The 23,493-nt window shown below is 45.2% G+C and overlaps 1 pseudogene; it reads right to left on the bottom strand.

Annotated features, from left to right (window-relative positions):
• Positions 1–13,535: 13,535 nt before the first annotated feature.
• On the bottom strand, positions 13,536–21,192 carry LOC138656774 (SWI/SNF-related matrix-associated actin-dependent regulator of chromatin subfamily A member 5-like; annotated as a pseudogene).
• Positions 21,193–23,493: the final 2,301 nt, after the last annotated feature.

Here is a 23,493-nt window from a genome sequence, read left to right as displayed (position 1 = left end):
TGGTCGCTACATTGGGCCTTGCTCTCACCTTTTCTGAGCATCTGCCGAAGTAGCGTCTTTGGGAGGCCTCTCTGATTTTTGCGCACAGTACCGCAGGCTGCGGTACCTCGCGCAGAGAGGGATTTGTAGAGTGGGATGCTGGTATAAAAGTTATCAGTATAGAGGTGATAACCTTTATCCAGCAGTGGGTGCACCAAATCCCACACGATCTTCCCACTCACTCCCAGGACAGGAGGACACTCAGGGGGTTCAATCCTGCTGTCCTTCCCTTCATACACTCTAAACCTGTGGATGTACCCTGAAGCACTCTCACACAGCTTGTAGAGTTTGATTCCGTACCTGGCCCTTTTGTTGGGCAGGTATTGACGGAATCCGAGCCGCCCCTTAAAATGGACCAAGGACTCATCCACGCAGATGTCCCTTTTGGGCACGTACACTTCAGAAAACTTTTTGTTGAAGTGTTCGATGACCGGCCGAACTTTGAACAGACGGTCAAAGTTGGGGTCATCTCGTGCGGGACACTGTGCATTATCGGAATAATGCAGGAATTTATGGATGGCCTCAAAACGTCTCCGAACCATGGCCATTCGGAATACTGGAGTGTTATATAAAACATCTACACTCCAATATTGCCGCATTTCTGGCTTCTTCACGATCCCCATGTGGAGGACCAGGCCCCAAAACTGCATCATTTCAACTGCGTCTACAGGAGACCAGTTGGAAAATGATGTACCGGGGTTTTGCTCCAAAAATTGACGAGCATACAAATTAGTTTGCTCCACCATGAGGTTAATAAAATCCTCAGAGAAAAAGACTTTGAAAAAGTCTGTTTCTGTGAGGCCCGTGGTGTCAAACTTGATTCCTGATTCTGCCACAAAATCAGGAATCAGTGGCTCGTAATTTTCGGGGGGCGAGGTCCATGTGGGTTCCGCAGTGGGGAGCGCTGGTTCAGGAGTGGTGGGGGCTGCCTCATCTTCTGTCCTGGGGCGTCTGCGTGGTGGTTCCGCAGGACCCGAGGAGGAAGAGGAGGAGGAGGAGGAGGAGGAGGAAGAGGATGAAGAATCAGAAAAGTGAAGAAAAGTGGGATCCTCTCCCTCGCTATCAGTGTCGGAGGCAAGGAAAGCATATGCCTCCTCCAATGAATAGCGCTGTTGGGACGAACGGGACGAGCGGGACATTTTTGTGTGAATATGGTGATTGGGTGCACTTTATTGATAACTGTATGTGTATGTGTGGGGGGATAGTGATTTGTGCAAACTTATCTGAAAAGAAAATGCTAAAAGGAGAAGAAAAACCTGTAAAAAAAAAAAAAAAGGCAGGCACAAACTCTGATAAGAGAACTGCGTCACTTATCAAAGTTTGGCGGCTGCGGGATGTGTGTACGGAGGTTGCGCAAAAAGGCTGAAGGAAAAAAAGCGAGCGCGAGAGTTGATCGGTGAACTGCGTCACCAATCAACGCTCGGCGGCTGTTAAATGGGCGCACGGAAGGAGGTGCAAAGGGGGGTAAAAAGAGGGGGAAGGGAGATGGGGGTGGAAGTGGGGATTGGGCAGGGATCAGTGATCAAAACGTACGGTTGTAGTCAGGTGGCGCAAAAGGGGGGTGAAAAAAAAAAAAAGGAAAACGGCAGGCACAAACTCTGATAAGTGAACTGCGTCACTTATCAAACTTTGGCGGCTGCGGAATGTGTGTACGGAGTTGGCGCAACGGGGGTGAGGGAAAAAAAGCGAGCGCGAGCGTTGATCGGTGAACTGCGTCACCAATCAACGTTCGGCGGCTGTTAAATGGGCGCACGGAAGGAGGTGCAAAGGGGGGTAAAAAGAGGGGGAAGGGAGATGGGGGTGGAAGTGGGGATTGGGCAGGGATCAGTGATCAAAACGTACGGTTGTAGTCAGGTGGCGCAAAAGGGGGGTGAAAAAAAAAAAAAGGAAAACGGCAGGCACAAACTCTGATAAGTGAACTGCGTCACTTATCAAACTTTGGCGGCTGCGGAATGTGTGTACGGAGTTGGCGCAACGGGGGCGAGGGAAAAAAAGCGAGCGCGAGCGTTGATCGGTGAACTGCGTCACCAATCAACGCTCGGCGGCTACTAAATGTGCGCACGGAGGCGGCACAAATGGGGGTGGAGGGGGTAAAAAGAGGGGGAAGGGGGGATTGGGGTGGATGAACGGGGATTGGGGTGGATGAACGGGGATTGGGGTGGATGAACGGGGATTGGGCAGGGATCAGGGATAAAACTTACGTTTAGTTGTCTTCTTTCTTTAGCAGGGATTGTGGTGCTACAGGCTGCTGTGGCACCACAATACCCAGCACGGCAGGGAGATCCAGGCACAAAATCCAGCAGGGAGATCCAGCAGTATGACCGCTCTGTAGGAATCCTCAGCTAGAATGAGGACCCTGCAGAGCGGTCATACACAGGTCAGGCAGGTGACACAGACAGGTCACAGAGCGGTCATGCTGCTGCTGTGACCTGTCATTGGTGGGATCGACCATAACATCGATCCCACCAATCAGAGCTTTCCTGGTGACCTGGCTGTGACCTGCCTAGGATCGGATCTGTTCGCGCCATCCTAGGCAGGTCACAGCCAGGTCACCTGCAGGGCACAGAGCGGTCACAGAGTGATCGCCGCTGCGCCCTGTGATTGGCGCGATCGACGATGACATCGATCGCGCCAATCGGCTCCTGCAGGCCCTGCTGGGCCTGCACTGTGTCCTATCCTAGGATCGGTGCTATTAGAGCACCGATCCACGCAGGTTCCGGCAGGGCACAGCGCGGTAATACCGCGCGGTGCCCTGCGATTGGCGCGATCGATGCGATCGGCGATCGCGCCAATCCGGGGTGTTCTTGCCGGTGCCTGGCGTTGCCAGGCACCGGACCTAGGATCGAGTACATCGGTACTCGATCCTAGCCTGTGACCTCATTGTTTCAGCCGCTCCGATTGGCTGAAACAATGAGAATGGCTGTGATTGGCTGTTCAGAATTGAACAGCCAATCACAGCGATCGAGAGGGCGGGTGGGCGGCGACAATGCCCTGGATGCCGAGGCCATCTCCCCCCAGGTGAGATGGCGTCGGAATTTTAATGCGATCACCGCGACTTAAGTCACGGTATCGCATTAAAGGGCAGGACGTACTATCCCGTCAAGGGTCAGATAGGCCCAGGGCACCTCGACGGGATAGTACGTCCAAGGTCACAGAGGGGTTAAGACACATATGTATATATATTAATATTTCATACAGCGCTAGATAGCTTTAAAGCCGGTAATTCAATTGCCGGCTTTTGCTATCTCCTTCACAAACCCGACATGACATGAGACATGGTTTACATACAGTAAACCATCTCATATCCCCATTTTTTTGCATATTCCACATTACTGTTAGTAGTGTGTATGTGCAAAATTTGGGCTCTGTAGCTATTAAATTAAAGGGTTAAATGGCAGAAAAAATTGGCGTGGGCTCCCGCACATTTTTCTCCGCCAGAGTAGTAAAGCCAGTAACTGAGGGCAGATATTAATAGCCTGGAGAGGGTCCATGGTTATTGCCCCCCCCCCCCCCCCCCGGCTAAAAACATCTGCCCCCAACCACCCCGGAAAAGGCACATCTGGAAGATGCACCTATTCTGGCACTTGGCCACTCTTCCCATTCCCGTGTAGCCCTGGGATATGGGGTAATGAAGGGTTAATGTCACCTTGCTATTGTAAGGTGACATTAAGCCAGATTAATAATGGAGAGGCGTCAATTATGACACCTGTCCATTATTAATCCAATTGCAGGAAATGGTTAAAAACACATTATTACAAAGTCTTTTAATGAAATAAAAACACAGGCTGTTGGAATATTTTATTATTCTGGTAATCCACCTGAAGACCCTCGCTCTGTAACAAAGGAAAAATAAAAAAAACAATATCTCATACCTTCCGATGATCTGTCACATCCCACGATGTAAATCCATCTGAAGGGGTTAAATTATTTTACAGGCAGGAGCTCTGCTATAATGCAGCTGTGCTCCTGCCTGTAAAACCCCAGCGAATGAATGGAAAGTAGGTCAATGACCTGTAGTTACCTTCATTCGCGGTGATGCGCCCTCTGCTGGTTGTCCTCATATGAACTCGAGGGTGGGAACTTTTCAGAATATTTTCCCAGCCCCGATATGATCATAGATCATATCAAAGGAGAGAGAAATGAATGGGAAATTGGCCCCCTTTTTTTTTTTTTTTTTTGCAATGAACGTTATTAGGTGAATAACGGCGATCACGAGACTGGGGGCGATAAAAAAAAAAGACATGAATCTCCGATAGCCGAGACCCCAGAGATTTTCTGACGCTTGGGGGCGCTATATCCTTATTTCTCAGTGCTGTTAAAAAACGGCGCTGAGGAATAAGGCCATTTAACTGCCACAGTTACAAGACATATTGTGGGTCGTTAAGGGGTTAAATAGGCAGAGTAATTGTGCCAAACGTCAACATTGTTATGGCATTAGCCAAACAGCTGCCATCTGCATAGAATCTGTATTCTGCCCAGTAAGGCAACATCTGCATAGATTATATACCAACACAAGGTCAAAGTAGGTGCAACTAAGTCTCAGAAAATATCCATATTTATTATTAAACTAGACTGCGGCCCGATTCTAACGCATCGGGTATTCTAGAATATATATGTAGCTTATTTATGAAGATTTCAGAATAATGCAATGAATACACAGGATTCGGCCAGCCGGGCGTGACCAATTAGCGAAGAGTGGTTCAAATCCCGAGAAAATTCACGGCTGGACTGCGCCTGTCGCTGATTGGTTGTGGCCAGCCAGGAACAATCAGTGAAGCCAGGGCCAGCTGCAGGTTTTTGAAGGCCTCGGGCGAAAGAGTCTCACAGCCCACGCAGTACATAGCACAAGCCCACGCAGTACATAGCACAAGCCCACGCAGTATGTAACAGCCCATGTAGCATATAGCAATGTGGGCACCATATCTCTTTTAAAAAAGAATTACAATAAAAAAAAGTTATACACTCACCTTCCGGCAGCCCCTGAATCCAGCCCAGGCCTTTAGCGGTGCTCTGTTCTCAATACTGCCTTGCGGCAATAACTCGTGATGATGTAGCAGTCTCGTGAGACCGCTACGTCATCCCGGGTCGTTGCCGCAATGTATTCTTGGGACCGGAGAGTCACGAGGAGCTGGAAAGGCTGCTGCAGAGGCCGGAAGGTGAGAATATAATGATTTTTTTTATTATTTTTAACATTATGTTTTTACTATTGATGCTGCATAGGCATCAATAGTGAAAAGTTGGTCACACTTACAGTGGCAGTGTTAACAGACTGCTTACACCGTGTTAGCGTTATTACGGACTGCTAAAACGCTATGTGGGCACTGACTGGAGGGGAGTAGGGAGGGGCCAATTCATGGCTGGACTGTGCCTGTCGCTGATTGGCCGGCTGGGCGCGACTAATCAGCGACACGGGATTTCTGTGACAGACAAAGATGGAAGTGTAGCGTAGACAAAAACAGGATTTTTGGTTGCTTACCGTAAAATCTGTTTCTTGGAGCCTTCATTAGGGGACACAGGAACAATGGGTGTATGCTGCTGCCACTAGGAGGCTGACATTATGCAAATAAAAAAGATAGCTCCTCCTCTGCAGTGTACACCCCACCGACAGGAAGTAGGATATTCAGTTAGTGAGAAAGCAGTAGAAGCAACGTGTAAAAGAGAAAGAATAATATAATAAACTTCATCTATATAGCGCCAACAAATTCTGCAGCGCTCCACAGATTAACAGTTTCAAACACTGAGTGTTCAAAAAACTCAAACGTAAACAGTATAACACAAACAGCTGTTCAACTTGGGAGGGTGCGGTGTCCCCCAATGAAGGCTCAGAGAAACAGATTTTACAGTAAGCAACCAAAAATCCAGTTTTATCGCCTTTCATTGGGGGATACAGGAACCATGGGACGTCCCAAAGCAGTCCCTGGGATGGCAAAAACAGACTTCCATCAGGTCAGAAGACTCACCACTGCCACCTGCAGGATCCTTCTGCCCAGGCTGGCATCCGCCGAAGCATAGGTATGGACCTTGTAAAGTTCGGCGAACGTGTAGATGGAAGACCAGGTTGCCGCTTTGCAAAGCCGTAGGGTGGAATCCCTGTGGCGTACCGCACAGGAAGCGCCAACTGCCCGGGTAGAGTGAACCTTTATCTCAGGAGGGGGCACTCTGCTCTTGACCCGGTAAGCCTCCAAAATTGCCGTTCTGATCCAGCGAGCAATAGTCGCCTTGGAAGCCGGCAGGCCTCTACGCGCACCATCAGGGATGGCGAAAAGAGAATCCATCTTTCGGAAAGTGGCCGTGCTAGCCAGGCAGATCCTCACTGTCCTGACGAGGTCCAGCCTGTTCAACGATCGCTCCAGAGGATGAGTCAGAGCTGGACAAAAGGAAGGTAGAACGATGTCCTTGTTGAGGTGGAAAGGTGAAAACCACCTCGGGAAGGAAGAAAGTCGGAGGCCTGGGACCACCTTGTCCTGGTGGAAAATCAAGAAAGGAGGTCGGCAACAAATGGCCACCAACTGGGAAACGCGACGGATCGAAGTGATGGACACAAGAAAAGCCACCTTTTGAGATAGAACTGACAGGGAAAACTCCCCGAGAGGCTCAAAGGAGGGAACCCCTAAGAATGTCCAGCACAAGCTTTAAATCCCATGAATCCACAGTTGCCCTCTACGGAGGGACAGCGTGGGCTACTCCTTGAAGGAAGGTCTTAACCTGTGGCTGAGATGATAACGTCTTCTGAAAAAGGGAAGAAGAGCGCAGAAACCTGGCCCTTTAGGGAACTAAGAGCGAAGCCCGAATCCAGTCCTGCCTGAAGGAAAGCCAAAATGGAAGGCAGGGAAAAGACATAGGGGAAAACTAGTTGAACTCGCACCAACGAAAGTAAGCCTTCCAGGTTCGACAGTAGATCCTGGAAGACGAAGGCTTCCTAGCCTGGATTACAGTGTGACTCATCCGGGCCGAAAGGCCGGATGCTCTTAGAACTGTGGTGTCCACAGCCACGCCGTTTAACTGAGCGACCGATAATTTGGGTGGCAGATTGGACCCCGAGACAGCAGATCGGGTCTGTCTGGAAGGTGCCAGGGGGCGTCCGCGAGAAGATTGACGATCTCCGCAAACCAAGAACTCCTGGGCCAATGCGGGGGCGATCAGAATGACCGGCACCCCTTCCGCCTTGATCTTTTTCAACAGCTTGGAAAGCAAGGGAAGGGGTGGGAACCGATAGGGGAGCACGAACTACGACCAAGGAATGGCCAGAGCGTCAACACCACTGCGAGAGGATCGCGGGACCTTGGGACGACCAGAGAGACCTTCCCGTTCAATCGGGATGCCATGAGGTCCACTTCCGGAGTCCCCCATTGAAGAGCAATCCGATAGACCTCCTGAAGTAAGGACCATTCCCCTGCCACGAGGCCCTCGCGGCTGAGAAAGTCGGTGGCCTAAATGTCCACACCGGCGACATGCACTGCGGATCTCACCAGGACCGTTGCCTCTGCCCAAAGGAGGATCCTGGAAACCTTGGCCGAGGCCAGAGAACTCCGAGTCCACCCCTGGTGGTTGACATATGACACTGCTGTGGCATTGTCTGTCTGGATTCGAATTGCCAAGCTCCTGAGAATCCTTACCCAGTGAAGGAAAGACAGAAAGATGATCCGGAACTCGAGGACATTGATCTGCAGAGAGGACTCCTGCACCGACCAACAACCCTGAAAAAAAACAGGTGAGAAAACCCCACGCCTCAGCCGAGCAGGCTGGCGTCCTTCATCACCACCTGTCAGAGAACTGGAAGGATCTGCTCTGGGATATGAGAAGTGACCTCGGCCACCAGTCGAGGAACCGTTTGACCCGGATTGGACAATGCAGGGAGAAGACAGACCTGTTCCCCTGTGATAGAATAGCCTGCTGAAGAAGTCTTGAATGAAATGGGCGAAGGGAAATCGCTTCCGATGTTGCAACCGACCTCCCCAGAACCTTCATGGCCCATCGGAAAGGAGGGAAGCCGAGAACCCTGGAGCAAGCAAACTTCCCGACGAAGGAGGAATATCTTGTCTTCGGGAAGGAAGACTCTGGTCCGACAAGTGTCGAAGAACATGCCCAGAAATACGAGGTGCTGAGAAAGAACAAGACAAGACTTATTCCCGTTGACGAGCCACCCGCAACAGCTAGAGAGTCGGGGAAGATGGATAGACTTTCGGGAGCCTGAAACCGAAATTCCTGAGCCTCCATGGAAGCGATTACTTAACGAGGGGATTTCATCCTGAAGTGTCTTAGACGAAACTTCTTGTTCAGCAATTTGAGATCCAGACTGGGACGAACCTTGTCGTCCTTCTTGGGTACAAAGATTCGAAGAGAAGCCTGTGAACCATTCCTGTTCTGGGACGGAAACGATTACCCCATATTTAAGGAGGGAAACAATGGCTGTAAAGAAACCCGAGACTAGAGCGGGGTCTCTTGGAGATTGGGATTAGAAGAAAACGATCCCGGGGCCGTGAAATGAATCTATTTTGTATCCAGAGGATACAAGTTCCCTGACCCATGCGTCCTCTACTGAGGAGACCCAGACGTCCCTGAGGAAGAGGACACGGCTGCCCAGCCTGGGAAACGGGCTGGGGTCTAGTCGTGAGTCATGCCTAGGTGGAACTTCTAGTCCTAGACCTGGAGAATCTACCTTAGGAGTAGCGGGAACGCCAGGAAGAAGTGAGTCCGAAGAATACCTTCTCTTAAACGTGCCTTTGGCCTCTGCTGTTGCGAAGAGGAATCCGATGCCGCAAAACGACGAAAGGCCGAAAAGACCGAAGTTGCCACATCAATGTAAGTAGGCGAGGTCTGGAGAAGGGAACTGGTGCCGCCAGTGGTGTCCTTAATAATTTGGTCCAGCTTGGAACCGAAAAGACGTGATCCTTGAAAAGGCAGGCTCGTAAGGGACTTCTTTGATGACTCTTGAGCCAAACAGTGCGATGGCTGGCAACATTACTGGGCGACTGAGCGGCAGAAGATGCGACGTCCAGGGAACAAATTATTCCCCGGCGTGAGTAATCTGGGTGGCAAGTTCCGCCAGTCGGTCTGGTGGAGCTCCGGCTTGAAAGCCCCAACGGAGCTGTTTAGCCCCTTCGGATACAGACTTCGAAACCCAAGTGGAAGCGAAAGGCGGGCATAGGGATGATGCAGCAGCTTCAAAAGCCGAATTCACGAAGGATTCCATGATCCTATCGATGGAATCTTTCAGATCCGCCCCACCGGACAGCGTGAGGACTGTGTTGGTGGCAAGTCTAGCAGCTGGCGGATCCACAGAGGGGGAGGCCGTTCTCTATCGCCTCTCATTCCGGTTGGCGAGGAGATCCGGAGGAAAGAGATATGAGATTCCAAGACGCTTGCCTCTTTGAGAACGTCTGGTCGAATTCGCTCTCTCTGGCCAGAAGCTCCTCGAATTCAGGATAAGGAGCGAATACCTTGGGAGGTAGTTTATACAGTCTAAACAAAACCGCCTGATCTGCGGGTTCCGTAGAGGAATCTTTGATGCCACAGGTCTGATTGGTCGCTCCAATGAGGCTTTGAACCATATCCCTTCATGTTAGCGATTAGGTTCGAATCCAGCCCCAAATTATCCTCCGAAGGCGCATCAGAGAAAGCCTCGCCTGACTCCAGGGAAGGGGGAGAGAGGACCAGGAAGAAGTCGACCACAGAGAAGGACCGAGGGGCGAGATGGACCGAGAAGAGAGCTCAGACAGGCATTTCTGTCTGGATCTTTCGCAGCCTGTATTGGAAGTCTCGGACGGAGCTTCTTGCGACCCACTGGCTACTACAGAAGTCTGCAGGGGCAACCGAACGAGCACGGACACAAGGGTCTGGGACACCCGTGTGAGATCCGCTACTGATAAACAGAGAGGAGGCCCAACCTGGGGTGGGAACTTTGCTCTGAGGCAGTGCAGCAGGGGGGGTCCTGGGCAGTGAGCATAATGTGGGTTGCTGCAGGCCTGCCTGAGGGAAGCTTGCGGTTATAAGACGAACACACAGTGTTTCACTAAGGCACAGGAAGTAGGTAAAAAGTAGGAGGCCGGGAGTGACCTCCCTTAAAATTAGACCGAACGGGCCCCTGAGGAAAATGTCAGAAGGTTAGGGGACAGGGGGGGCAGGGGAGAGTCAGTCTGCAGTGCAGAGCTACTCACGGCAGACGCTGCGGTTTCCAGATGGAAGGCTGCACGGCTTGAAAGATGCTCCTCAGGAACGATAGCCCCTAGGAGACAAGGCAGTCACATCTGGGGCACCCTTTTGTCCGAAACTTGCTACATGCGAGGACGCCGGTAATTCGCGGTCATAAGCTGCGAAGAAAACGTTCCTGGCACTGAACTGTGGCTGCACAGGGAATGGTGGGCGTGGCTAACCGCCAGGCCATGAGCACCAAGATGGCGCCGGTGGGCAGAGCTCACCGATGAATGTCAGGCAGCAGAGAAGCTCGCCCGAGGGAAAGTGGGAGGAGTAGCGGCACCAGAAGTAGGCCACGGTAGAAGCCAGGGCCTAAATTTCAGGCGGTGGCTGCCGAGAAGGGCCGCGGCGGTGGGAGAAGCGCGGACGCCGTGAAAAAACGGCGCGGCCGCCGCGACAAAAAGGCACAGTGCGACTGGAGGTGAAAGCGGCGCGGCTGAGCTGCACCGTGTCAGGAAGGGATAGTGCGGCCGCAGGGGGAAGAGGCACACACAGTGTGGCCTGGGGAAAACAGCAGCGCGGTCACCTGCAAGGCCACCGTGCCGGAGAACAGCGCGGCCGCCGAAGGAAGCAGCGCAGCCGCCATGCGAACGGAGCGACAACCCCCGCCCCACGTGTCCCCAGCGGCCGATACACAATGGAAGGGATGGGAAAACGCTGACCAGGCCAAGGCAGCCTGGAAAAAAAAATTAATAATCCCAAGGGACCCCCAAACGACCACCCCGGAAATGAGGAGGGACCTAGAGGCACTTTGAGGGTAGGAATACTCACCTAAAACATCCCACGCCGTCCTTACTAACCTCAATCCGGGGAAAATATCAGACGTCCAGGGAGCTGATGGACGTCCTCGTCTCCTCCAACCGACAGGCTCTGGTGGGCGAGTGGGTGGGGGACAGATGCAGGAGCAGACTTCTAAGCACGCTTGTGTGCTAGGATCTTGGTCCTGCTGTGGGATCTATGAGGTTACGGGGTGGCAGTACACGCCGTACTCAGTGCGTGTTGTGGGACTACAGGTGTGACTGTTCACCCTGTATCCCTCCTGAAAACCTGAAAGAAAATGATGCACATTGAGGTAGATAAGGGTCTAATGAAAGACCCGTGTCCACCTCCTACTGACACCAAGCTAAACTGAATATCCTACTTCCTGTCGGTGGGGTGTACACTGCAGAGGAGGAGCTAACTTATTTGCATAGTGTCAGCCTCCTAGTGGCAGCAGCATACACCCATGGTTCCTGTTTCCCCCAATGAAAAGCGAGATATATATATATATATATATATATATATATATATATATATATATATATATATATATATATATATATATATATATATATATATATATATATATATATACACACACACCTTACCTGTGGCACCTAACAGGTGTTGGCAATAACTAAAATCACACTTGCAGCCTGTTGACATGGATTAAAGTTAACTCAACCTCTGTCCTGTGTTTTTATATGTACCACATTGAGCATGGAGAAAAGAAAGAAGACCAAAGAACTGTCTGAGGACTTGAGAAACCAAATTGTGAGGATGCATGAGCAATCTCAAGGCTACAAGTCCATCTCCAAAGACTTGAATGTTCCTGTGTCTACCGTGTGCAGTGTCATCAAGAAGTTTAAAGCCCATGGCACTGTGGCCAACCTCCCTAGATGCGGACGGAAAAGAAAAATTGACAAGAGATTTCAACGCAAGATTGTGCGGATGTTGGATAAAGAACCTCGACTAACATCGAAACAAGTTCAAGCTGCCCTGCGGTCGGAGGGTACAAGTGTCAACCTGTACTATCCGTCGGTGTCTGAATGAAAAGGGACTGTAAGGTAGGAGACCCAGAAAGACCCCACTTCTTACCCCGAGACATAAAAATGCCAGGCTGGAGTTTGCCAAAACTTACCTGAAAAAGCGTAAAACATTTTGGAAGAATGTTCTCTGGTCAGATGAGACAAAAGTAGAGCTTTTTGGGCAAAGGCATCAACATAGAGTTTACAGGGAGAAAAAAAAAAAAAGGCATTCCCATTCAAAGTAAAGAACATGGTCCCTACAAACATGGCAGAGGTTCCCTGATGTTTTGGGGTTGCTTTGCTGCCTCTGGCACTGGACTGCTTGACCGTGTGCATGGCATTATGAAGTCTGAAGACTACCAACAAATTTTGCAGCATAATGTAGGGCGCAACAATGACAATGACCCAAAACACTTCAAAAAGCACTTGAAAATGGTTTGAGAGAAACCACTGGAGACTTCCAAGATGGCCAGCAATGAGTCCAGACCTGAATCCCATAGAACACCTATGGAGAGATCTAAAAATGGCAGTTTGGAGAAGGCACCCTTCAAATATCAGGGACCTGGAGCAGTTTGCCAAATAAGAATGGTCTAAAAGTCCAGCAGAGCATTGTAAGAAACTCATTGATGGTAACCAGAAGCGGTTGGTCGCAGTTATTTTGGCTAAAGGTTGTGCAACCAAGTATTAGGCTGAGGGTGCCAATACTTTTGTCTGGCCCATTTTGGGAGTTGTGTGAAATGATCAATATTTTGCTTTTTGCTTCATTCTCTTTTGTGTTTTTTCATTTAATACAAATTAAATGAAGATAATACCAAAGAATTTATGTTTGCAATCATTTTCAGGAAGAAAATCAGTATTATCTGACAGAATTGCAGGGGTGTCAATACTTTTGGCCATGACTGTACTGTTAATACACTATAAATTCAGAGGTTAATTCCTCAATTTTATTGCTGCTCTTGGGAGTTGTGCAATCCGACAATGAAGCACCTGGAGCAGAGAAGGTTGTGCACTCCTGCCTTAAGTGATCATATTTTTCAGTACTTAATGAATAATGATGAGCATGCTCGGGTGGTCTGAGTATTTGGATATGCTCAGAGATGTTTTCATCGCCACAGCTGCATGATTTGCGACTGCTAGACAGCTTGAATACATGTGGGGGTTGCCTGTTTGTTAAGAAATTTAAGTGTTCAGCCTGTTTAGCAGTTGGAAATTATGCAGCTGCAGCGATCAAAACAATCTCCGAGCACATTTAAATACTCGAAACCACCCGAGCGTGCTCATGGAAACCCGAGTAACGAGTTTACTCACTCATCACTATTAATTATGTCTTTATATTATATGTACAATTTGTTTTTTTTAATTACACTACAGCAATCATTTAGGAATTCAGCAGACAAAACAAAAAAGTAATTTTCTGAACAATGAAAGTAAACAAATGTATACAAAAACTTTTTGTACAATTACAGAATACTTGCTAGCAATAAAGGAAATAAAGCACACATTAACAATAACACATTTCACGAAGTCTATTTTATTACTTCAAATGTTAATGGTAAAAAAAATGTCCAGCACAGCTGTCTTATTTAAAAAAGGAGAGTTAACTACAATAAGTACGTCCCTAGTATAAGAAACAGCTGAACCTGATGTCGTTGAATGACATAATAGTCGATCAGTGTACAGTACATCTTATGAAGACCCGTAACGCAAAGAACTACTTCCGAAGCTTATTAAATACAGAATATACACTCAAAGTTTAAGCTTCTTTCTCCTTCCTCTGCCATCCGGTGCACCATCCATCTTCCGTTTTTGAGCCTGCAAAAAAAAAAGGTTTTGATTGAATACTATAATTAAACATGAACGTAAAATCATAGCACCAGTCTCTTTTAGCGCTAAGTGACAATCAGACACCGTAAAAGATGGGCAACTATTATAACAGACGCTTGCAACATTACAATTTGAAAGTTTGACACAAGTGTCAAAAAACTCTGTCCCGAGCAATAAGCATTACCAGGTGGGTACAAGCAGAGCACTTTGAGGCCATGTTCACACGTAAAAATACTGATCAGTATTTGTAAGCCACAATCAGGAAAGGAACAATCTGAGGAAAAGTATAAGGCCGCCGTCACACATGCGAGTTTTACGGACGTAAGAGCGCAGAAACTACGTCCGTAAAACTCGCAAAAAATACGGCACAATTATTCTCTATGCCCCTGCTCCTATTTGCCGTATTTTACTGATCAGTATTATACGGCTTTCTACGGCCGTACAAAATCGCAGCATGCTGCGTTTGTCACCGTACTGCGCAAGAAATACGCCAATGAAAGTCTATGGAAGCGTGAAAAATACGGATTACACACGGACAAGCAGTGTGACTTGCGAGAAATACGCAGTGCTGTTAGAGAGAAAAGCCGGTAATTCAGTGCGGTGTACAGTAAAATCACACTGACAGCTTACAGTAGAATAGGTAGAATAAATGTGTACACATAGAATAGGTATATATATATATATATGTCAGTGAGACACATATATGTATATATATTAATATTTATTCCAGCGCTAGACAGCTTGAAAGCCGGTAATTCAATTACCGGCTTTTTCCTTCTCCTTCCTAAAACCCGACATCATTCGAGACATGGTTTACATACAGTAAACCATGTCTTCTCTCCATTTTTTTTGCAGATTCCACACTACTAATGTCAGTAGTGTGTATCTGCAAAATTTGGCCGTTCTAGCTCTTAAAATAAAGGGTTAAATGGCGGAAAAAATTGGCGTGGGCTCCCGCGCAATTTTCTCCGCCAGAGTAGTAAAGCCAGTGACTGAGGGCAGATATTAATAGCCTGGAGAGGGTCCACGGTTATTGGCCCCCCCCTGGCTAAAAATATCTGCCCCCAGCCACCCCAGAAAAGGCACATCTGGAAGATGCGCCTATTCTGGCACTTGGCCACTCTCTTCCCATTCCCGTGTAGCGGTGGGATATGGGGTAATGAAGGGTTAATGCCACCTTGCTATTGTAAGGTGACATTAAGCCTAATTAATAATGGAGAGGCGTCAATTATGACACCTATCCATTATTAATCCAATACTAGTAAAGGGTTAAATAAAACACAAACACATTTTTTAAAATTATTTTAATGAAATAAAAACAATGGTTGTTGCAGTATTTTATTCAACGCCCAATCCAGTCACTGAAGACCCTCGTTCTGTGAGTAAAAAAACATAATAAACCAACAATATACTTACCCTCCGCAGATCTGTAACGTCCAACGATGTAAATCCTTCTGAAGGGGTTAAAACATTTTGCAGCAAGGAGCTGTGCTAATGCAGGCTGCTCCTCGCTGCAAAACCCCAGGGAATGAGGCTAAAAATAGATCAATGATCTATATTTAGCTTCATTTGCGGTGAGGCGCCCTCTGCTGGCTGTTCATAGATCGTGGGAAATTACCTAGAAAGCTCCCAGGCTTTCTAGGCAATTTCCCACGATCTATAAACATCCAGCAGAGGGCGCCTCACCGCAAATGAAGCTAAATATAGATCATTGATCTATTTTTAGCCTCATTCCCTGGGGTTTTGCAGCGAGGAGCAGCCTGCATTAGCACAGCTCCTTGCTGCAAAATGTTTTAACCCCTTCAGAAGGATTTACATCGTTGGACGTTACAGATCTGCGGAGGGTAAGTATATTGTTGGTTTATTATGTTTTTTTACTCACAGAACGAGGGTCTTCAGTGACTGGATTGGGCGTTGAATAAAATACTGCAACAACCATTGTTTTTATTTCATTAAAATAATTTTAAAAAATGTGTTTGTGTTTTATTTAACCCTTTACTAGTATTGGATTAATAATGGATAGGTGTCATAATTGACGCCTCTCCATTATTAATTAGGCTTAATGTCACCTTACAATAGCAAGGTGGCATTAACCCTTCATTACCCCATATCCCACCGCTACACGGGAATGGGAAGAGAGTGGCCAAGTGCCAGAATAGGCGCATCTTCCAGATGTGCCTTTTCTGGGGTGGCTGGGGGCAGATATTTTTAGCCGGGGGGGGCCAATAACCGTGGACCCTCTCCAGGCTATTAATATCTGCCCTCAGTCACTGGCTTTACTACTCTGGCGGAGAAAATTGCGCGGGAGCCCACGCCAATTTTTTCCGCCATTTAACCCTTTATTTTAAGAGCTAGAACGGCCAAATTTTGCAGATACACACTACTGACATTAGTAGTGTGGAATCTGCAAAAAAAATGGAGAGAAGACATGGTTTACTGTATGTAAACCGTGTCTCAAATGATGTCGGGTTTTAGGAAGGAGAAGGAAAAATCCGGTAATTGAATTACCGGCTTTCAAGCTGTCTAGCGCTGGAATAAATATTAATATATATACATATATGTGTCTCACTGACATATATATATATATATACCTATTCTATGTGTACACATTTATTCTACCTATTCTACTGTAAGCTGTCAGTGTGATTTTACTGTACACCGCACTGAATTACCGGCTTTTCTCTCTAATATATGTGTCTACTGACACATATATAGACAGTATATATATATTTTCTTTTCTTTTTGGGACACATGGATCACTTCTATAGCGGTATGTTGGTTTTGCTAGCCTGCGAGAAAACCACGCAGTACGGATGCCATACGGATTACATACGGAGGATGCCATGCGCAAAAAACGCTGACACACCCTGCCTACGGAGGAGCTACGGACCACTTTTTTCGGGACTTTTCAGCGTATTACGGCCGTAATATACGGACCGTATTGTTTTACGCTGTGTGTGACGCCGGCCTAATAGAAACACGTCACCACTTATGCATGTCACCCACTCCTGGTTTTGGCTTACAAATATTGATGTAAAATACTGACCAAATACTTAATGTGGCCTTATTATGCAAGATGCCAGCTACCCAGCTATCGGACTTGCACATCTAATGATTATAACCTGTCCACCTAACAGAAGAAGAGGAAAATTTGAAGGGTTACCAAAGAAAAGAAAAAAAAACAAAGCTGCGCTTTTTCATGAAAAAAATTGCTTTGTTAAAGGGAAAAAAAACCTTACAGAGGGTAGTTTTGGTCCACGTTTCTTTTTCTCAGCTTTTTCCTTCTCCAATTCAAGGTTTTCCCTTTCAATCAAAGTGATCAGAGTATTACATCTTCTTTGTAGTTCCTAGATATTGAGACAAAATATAAAGAGGATGTTTGCAACTTCAAAAAGTTTAGACCTTTTATGCAGTGAAATAAGATGACTTCTTCTAGAGGCAAGCAGGTTTCTCAAATTTACTACCTTACTCGATAAAATGAGTATATCGGGAAATTACAAACATATTCATGACATAAAAAGGTGTAAGTTAGTGTTCTTCATCTCTTGGCACGCAGGTAACATGCTCGCACTATGCACCAAGTAGAAATTACAGCCTGACAATCTGCCCACCATCGCTGTCCTTGACTTCAGGAACCAGTCAAACCTGAACTGAGGAGAGTTCCTAATGCACTGCCGTAGTTCATCATACACATTTTCTTTATCAAAACCAATGTTTGTGCAACATGCAGATAAGAAAACGGTCTTCTTCCTCAGTATAATTTTTCCCCTTGTTGGTGCCGTAAGATATTCTCAGCTGATGAAAAGATGCCTTGTATCGACCAATCTACATATAAAAACAAACAAAACAGTATTCTCGCCACTAAAAGAAAAACAATGCCCGAATGTCTGAAACCACAGAAGCAGGAAAATGTTCCAATTACCTTTGTGTCCAATGCTTTCTTTATGCTTATTCTCCTCTGTATCCTTGCTTCGCCCCTTTCAATCTGAGCCATGATTTTCTCAATGTCTTGAAGTTCATTACATCTTTCCCAAAACACAGCTTACAAATGGGAAAAAATAAAAATTATTTTTTTTTATTATTTTTTACAGATTTAGAATACATATTCTATTTTCACATCTAATGTTATTCAGATTTCTGAAAGCCAGATAATGCCAATGTTAAAGAAATCATTAAGAAGTTACAAATCTTATTTTTTATATCAAGATTAGTGTTGAGCATTCCGATACCGCAAGTATCGGGTATCGGCCGATATTTGCGGTATCGGAATTCCGATACCGAGTTCCAATATTTTTGTGATATTAGGAATCGGTATTGGGATTAAGAATCATGTGTAAAATAAAGAATAAAAATAAAAAATATTGAAATACTCACCCTCGGATGCGCCCTGGTTGTCACCGCTGCAACCGCCATGCTTCCGTTACTAAGAATGAGCGCGTTAACGACCTTCGATGACGTCGCGGCTTGTGATTGGTCGAGTGAGCGTCATGTGACCACTGACGCGACCAATCACAAGCCGCGACGTCATCGAACGTCCTTAACGCGCTCATTCCTAAAAATGAGCGCGTTAAGGACCTTTCGGTGACGTCGCGGCTTGTGATTGGTCGCGTGAGCGTCATGTGACCACTCACGCGACCAATCACAAGCCGCGACGTCACCGAAAGGTCCTCAACGCGTTCATTCTTAGGAAGGGAATCATGGCGGTTGCAGCGGTGACAACCAGGGCGCGTCCGAGGGTAAGTATATCAATATTTTTTATTTTTATTCTTTATTTTACACATCAATATGGATCCCAGGGCCTGAAGGAGAGTTTCCTCTCCTTCAGACCCTGGGAACCATTATAGGATACCTTCTGATATTTGCGTCCCATTGACTTGTATTGGTATCGGGTATCGGCGATATCCGATATTTTTCGGATATCGGCCGATACCATCCGATACCGATGGTTTCAAATATCGGACGGTATCGCTCAACACTAATCAAGATATTAAATATTGAGAAAGGTGTAAATTAAATGCTTACAAAGCCCGTGTATATGGGTAAAACTTTTTTCTTATTAAAAATGGAGGCGAGGGGGGGTAAAAGATGGACTGAGATACTAATTTTTTTACAAGTAAAATAATTTTCTGCAGCTACCCTGACTGCAGAATGCCAACAAAGTAATAGACACAGTCAGGACTCTATTCAGGTCTGCTCGAGCAGTCACCACATTACTATTCTTATTAGAAATGCATACTGGGGGTCATATGCTGGCAAGAAAGATTTCCGGCTTCTCAAGAGAACATTGAGAGAAGTAGGAAGAGCTGTAAGTCGACACGTGACCACCAGTAGGCACATTGCGTGACCATACATGCTAGCGACTGTGCAAAATCTTTACAGAATGCATATTACACAGTCTGGACTTCGCAAACTGAAGTCAGACTATATGCAGAAATGCAGGTTTACCCCGGATAACCCCCTTTAAGAAGGAGACAAGCTTCCCCTCAACCCACTCTCCAATGACTGTTGCAGTGGATTCTATATAAATTGCAGATGTCAAATATTGTTGAGGGAAAGAAGGGTAGCAGGAAGAGAAGTAACCCAATATTACATACTAAAAACTAATGGGATGATCTGACAAGAATTCAGACTACTGGCTACAGGCCAAAGAGGAATGTCATTTTAGTGCAGTAGATTGGTCATACTTTGCTGCCCCTAGATAGGACAGTATATCCAAACAGGTCCACTTTTGGGGAAATGAGCTTTGGCTATAACATTTATCTCCTCCGCCTAAAATACGAGGAGAAGGAATATTTACCTGAATACTCCATTACATCATCTGGAGTCTTCCCTTCCACTTCACAGGCAATATTTTCAATGTCATCCCTTCCCCATTTTTCATTGGCTTTGATAAATTGATTGAAATCTCTTTTGTTCCAGTTAGTGAAACCCTGAAATAAAAAACAAAAAACACCACAGGTCTGTTATACAGCAATGAAACGGTTTGCATCCATTAAAAGGCAACAGTGCATATGGCACATGCAGTAATCATCCATTTTGCATAGGTGACCATCACTTCTTCCTCACACCTGTGTTAGCAACTTTTCCTTTTCGTCTAGCTCTTCATCGTTAAGTTGCTCTGCTTCATCAATTTTTAACTGTTCCTCCTTTTGTACCTGGGCTGCATTGGGCAAATCTGGATTGCGAGGTACCTGAGTAAGCACAACACAATATTACAAAGAACTTACATTTAATTTTTCACCAAAACACAAAGTGTAAATATATAAAGTGGTACCTTATACCCAATGGTTTTCCTATAATACAGAGTTTCTTTTTCCAGCAATTCAAACAATCGTGGAGGAAAAAACTGGAAGTCCTGAACATTGGGCTGCTTTGGGGGCCTTGGAGCCTAAAAATGATAAACAAAATCCATAAAAAAATTAATCAGGATATTTTTCCGCAAAAAGAGAAAAACACCACCAACTATTCCTACTCACTTTTGGTATTTTTGGCTCACTGACACGAAGCGCTTCCCTAAAATAGGCGTCCACAGCATAGTTGGCTTTTCTTTCACGTTTTGGAGGTTCGATCCATTCTGTAAATGCCATCTAGGAAAAAAGAAGTGATAAATGTTATTTTTTGAAAATTTTTAGAGTAAAACCATATTTGTGGTCCTTCAAGGGAGACATGACCCTAAATGCCATGCATAAGCTCTGCATCTTAAAACTTTACTTTTGAGGGGCTGCGGTGTATCTAGTCTTCTGTTTGTCACACACTTTTAGCAACCAATATTGAGTCATGCATTTTTGGAATTAAAAATCTTCATGGAAAATTGCATTAAGGCACCAGTGGGTATAAAGTGCGGAGTTTCGTATAGAAAATGCACCAGATGACGACTTTCAGAAAATATGTTGAGTATGGGGTTTGAATTTAAAACCTAAGTTGCCAGACCATTTAATGTGTACAAAACTAAGTGTTCACATAGATACACAAAATAAGAAAAAGAATAACACCTTCTGCTTCTCTCTGTAATCTTCTCCTTCAAAGTTGTATACACTGGAATCTGTGTCCATACTGAAATTTCTCAGTGAGCTTTCACCCATGTTTGATAACTTCTCCTTCAGCTCTGCAGTCTAGGTTGGGAATGTTCAAATTAAAAACAGGCATTAATACACTAAAGAAATTAAAATACTTTTAAGAAATGTCCACAGTGAAGGCACACGTACCTTTCTTTCACCCCTTTCTAGGATGGCATCAATATCTTCGTCTGTGATTTCACTGTCCTTTGAGGCAAACACGTGGGTAGCACCATGTCGGATCATCTGAAGCATTTCATCCTTCCCAAGCTTATTTAGATTTTGATCCACCAGCCTTCATGTTTAACATATGAAGAATATATAAATAAATATTATATATATATATATATATATATATATATATATATATATATATATATATATTTTTTTTTTTTAGCGGATTACACAGTAGTAGGTAATATAGGGAAAGTTTGTGAGCTACTGGTTTGTATCTAACTAAATGTTACTACCCCTGACTCAATTTTCACCATTTGATATATTACTGTGTGTCATTAGTAGATGTGATCATCCATGATTTTCTAGATAGAACGGAGCTTAAAAATGGCCCTTTCTCATCCACTTAAAGGGGTTTTCCCACAGACAAAAGTTCATTGTAAAAAAATACATCTTAAAATAATAATTTCCACAATTTTGTTTAAATAAAATGTTCCCGTGCTGAGAATCTTATAAATGTGCAGTAAACCTATAAAGAGGGCACCAAAGGTAAATGCTCCGCCATAATATATATAATAGAAAACCAAAAAAAGATGGACACTTGAGCTAAAAATAGACAATTTTATTGAAAAGATTACATAAAAAATACATGAGTACAACAAGTAAGAACCAGGGTAAAAAGACACAATAAGAAAAAAGAGAGGCGACACTAGTGCCACACATGGACGCTGTAATCAAATGAGGAGCAAATAATCAATTTTACCATACCAAGGGTATATATATACATATATGAGTAACATATATAAAAATAAGGTGGTTACTCTGCATACGAACAAATAGGAGGCTGTTATATCAATAAGTAGCTGGGCGTAAGAGTAACCAGACATGAAAAAAGCTCCCAGATAATGTACTGGTACAGGAAGGTTCTAAAATATAAATATAAATGCAATAAAGTGCCTAATGCAATCCATCCATAGCGAGGTACCCCATATAGCTTTACTAACAATAGTGCATAATCTCAAGTATCCTGGGAAATCCCATATGCGTACATAAGTTATAACTAAGCTGTACCTACATAATAGCAAATGAGAAGCAGATAGGGAAGATGAAAGACGAACCAACCTGCTGCCGTGCGTGGAAGGAGGAAGAGCGCCCCCCGAGGAAGCAACACTTGCGAAACGCGCGTCGGGGCCCCTCCTTCCACGCACGGCAGCAGGTTGGTTCGTCTTTCATCTTCCCTATCTGCTTCTCATTTCCTATTATGTAGGTACAGCTTAGTTATAACTTATGGCATTTAGGAAATAGCGACCACAATATTGTGCAGTTTCACCTGTCTTTCACTAGGGGGACTTGTCAGGGAGTCACAAAAACATTGAACTTTAAGAAGGCAAAGTTTGAACAGCTTAGAGATGCCCTTAATCTGGTAGACTGGGACAATATCCTCAGAAATGAGAATACAGATAATAAATGGGAAATGTTTAAGAACATCCTAAATAGGCAGTGTAAGCGGTTTATACCTTGTGGGAATAAAAGGACTAGAAATAGGAAAAACCCAATGTGGCTAAACAAAGAAGTAAGACAGGCAATTAACAGTAAAAAGAAAGCATTTGCACTACTAAAGCAGGATGGCACCATTGAAGCTCTAAAAAACTATAGGGACAAAAATACTTTATCTAAAAAACTAATTAAAGCTGCCAAAAAGGAAACAGAGAAGCACATTGCTAAGGAGAGTAAAACTAATCCCAAACTGTTCTTCAACTATATCAATAGTAAAAGAATAAAAACTGAAAATGTAGGCCCCTTAAAAAATAGTGAGGAAAGAATGGTTGTAGATGACGAGGAAAAAGCTAACATATTAAACACCTTCTTCTCCACGGTATTCACGGTGGAAAATGAAATGCTAGGTGAAATCCCAAGAAACAATGAAAACCCTATATTAAGGGTCACCAATCTAACCCAAGAAGAGGTGCGAAACCGGCTAAATAAGATTAAAATAGATAAATCTCCGGGTCCGGATGGCATACACCCACGAGTACTAAGAGAACTAAGTAATGTAATAGATAAACCATTATTTCTTATTTTTAGTGACTCTATAGCGACAGGGTCTGTTCCGCAGGATTGGCGCATAGCAAATGTGGTGCCAATATTCAAAAAGGGCTCTAAAAGTGAACCTGGAAATTATAGGCCAGTAAGTCTAACCTCTATTGTTGGTAAAATATTTGAAGGGTTTCTGAGGGATGTTATTCTGGATTATCTCAATGAGAATAACTTTAACTCCATATCAGCATGGGTTTATGAGAAATCGCTCCTGTCAAACCAATCTAATCAGTTTTTATGAAGAGGTAAGCTATAGGCTGGACCACGGTGAGTCATTGGACGTGGTATATCTCGATTTTTCCAAAGCGTTTGATACCGTGCCG

Source organism: Ranitomeya imitator, chromosome 1 (genome assembly GCF_032444005.1).
Source record: "Ranitomeya imitator isolate aRanImi1 chromosome 1, aRanImi1.pri, whole genome shotgun sequence".
Lineage (NCBI taxonomy): Eukaryota > Metazoa > Chordata > Amphibia > Anura > Dendrobatidae > Ranitomeya > Ranitomeya imitator.
The sequence above is the reverse complement of the archived record's forward strand: the minus strand, read 5'-3'. Positions and strand labels throughout refer to the sequence as shown.